The 2,040-nt window shown below is 43.7% G+C and overlaps 1 protein-coding gene across 6 annotated transcripts in view; it reads right to left on the reverse strand.

Annotated features, from left to right (window-relative positions):
• Positions 1-2,040, reverse strand: part of LOC102677171 (histone deacetylase 5) — a 23,307-nt gene that overhangs the window by 13,962 nt on the left and 7,305 nt on the right. The window lies entirely within an intron of this gene.

Below are 2,040 nucleotides of genomic sequence, written 5' to 3' on the forward strand. Positions count from 1 at the left end.
TGAATTTTTCTAAAAGATGGCGCGTGCTGGGTAGCGCCGCTCGTGACTCCAATCCATCCAGGGTCTCTCGTCACTTCCGACTATTTATAGACGGCCGCTCGATATGATGTACCGGTGTTATTTTTAGCGGCTTACCTAGCTACGGCCCTTTCACCCCTTCGAAATAGCACTCGGGGAGACTCGAACGATAACGGTATTCGTTACGCATCGAATCATCCAATATCGACGATTCATTTTTCAAATCCGAAAATCCGTAAAAACCGTCCGATTTTTTTTCATACATAAATAAATACATACAATTTACATTTTTATATACGTTAACATAGCGTTTTTCGCCTATGCATCTTGGAAAAATTCGAGTCACGATAACCGCCGTTCGTGATCTCATCACGTTCGAATACCAATTGCAATTCTCAATCCGAAAGATGTTTATTTGCACAGTCGATCACGTAACTCCGTTTAATTACGCGTTGGCGCGTATATATCGTAAAACATCTTCCACTTGAAAAAGCTGAATCGATACAAATATTCCGAAGGACTCGCGTCCTTCTCGAACGATATTATTCCCTCTTTATTTCCTTTCGAATTCTCGTTTCGGAATTAGCAAGATATCTCTTAAGGTAATGTTGTTCACGTGTCGAGCTGTAAGCGAGAAAGAAAGAGACGGAGAAAATTCACTTCGTAGGTGGTCTCCTCGTCGGTAATACGCCGTATGGCGTGCTAGGATAAAAATAGTAACGGTCCCGTTCGAAAATACCAGCTGCTAAAAATACGAGGAAAAATAAACGTCTACACGTGCAAAAACATGCATTAATATTCGCTGTACGCCCAATGTTCGTGTTTTCGTGTCGCTAGATGCGCCCAAGAGAATCGGGAAAGAAGGAAAGAACGAGACGAGGAAGGAAAATGGAAACCCAAGAAGCGTGCAAAATAGAAAACGAATGGAAGGAGAAAAAAAGTGGAACCACTTGACGATTGCTAGGCCTCGAATCGTTCCACGAATCGTTGCACAAAAAAGAGAAACACATCGGGACGGTTGGCGATCTACGAGATGAAAGCTTGATCTTATCGCGGTTTACGCGGTCGGTATATATTTTCAAACTATCGTAAAACGCGTTGGCGCCATCCTGACAGGTCATAGCGATGCTCTTTACTGACTCACCGAAAACAAAAGTAGCGACAACCATGATCGCGTTATCGTTGTTGTCGTCGAAATACGTCGTTCGCTCTCGTTTCTCACGAGGATTGAAAGATTCGATTCGATCGAAAGAGACGAAGATTGACGACAAAAAAAGAAGAAAACAAAAAAAGGATAGCTTTATCCATCGAGAGAAAAGGACGAAGGAGAGAGAGAGAGACAGAAAAAAAAGGATAAAAACAGAGATGAAATAACACAGCTACACGCTAACACGAGGTAAGGTTGTAGATGTACAAAATAAGAGAGCGAGATGCGAAGAGATTGGAAAAGGAGGGAAAAGGCAGGAGTAACGTATAAATAGATGGAGGATGACCTTTGCACGGATCAACGTTTACTTTTATACCACCGTTATTAAGCTAGGTTATTGGTTCTACCCCTCTCCCGATTCCTTCTTTTCGGATAGATGCCACCGTTCCACCGTATCTGGGTTATGTTTACTACCCCCTCCCGATATCTACTCTCCGCGTATCTCGCACGAGGTTTACGCGTGCTCCAAGTTTGGCGCCTCCTACGCTAAGCGTTTCGTCGCCTGGAAAATAGATACTCGCACCCTTCCCAGTGTGGAAATTTCGAAATTTCCGAAAGGAGAAGCAACGTGATCAAATTTAATAAGGTGAAAAAGGTGGCGTGGAAGGTGGTAGAAGAGGAAAGAGAAAGAGAGAGAGAGAGAGAAGGTTAAACAATAGGATTTTAAGAATCAGCTATGGTAAGTTGAATCGTCCGTCGGTAGAAACGGTAACCTCCGTTCACGTAGCAACGAGCCGTTGCGATAAAAATAGAAATAGACATGGCGAATCGATCGCCGGTCGTTTCCGTCGGACTATCTCCCCCCTCCCCCCTCC

This window comes from Apis dorsata, unplaced genomic scaffold (genome assembly GCF_000469605.1).
Source record: "Apis dorsata unplaced genomic scaffold, Apis dorsata 1.3 scaffold_631, whole genome shotgun sequence".
Classification (NCBI taxonomy): domain Eukaryota; kingdom Metazoa; phylum Arthropoda; class Insecta; order Hymenoptera; family Apidae; genus Apis; species Apis dorsata.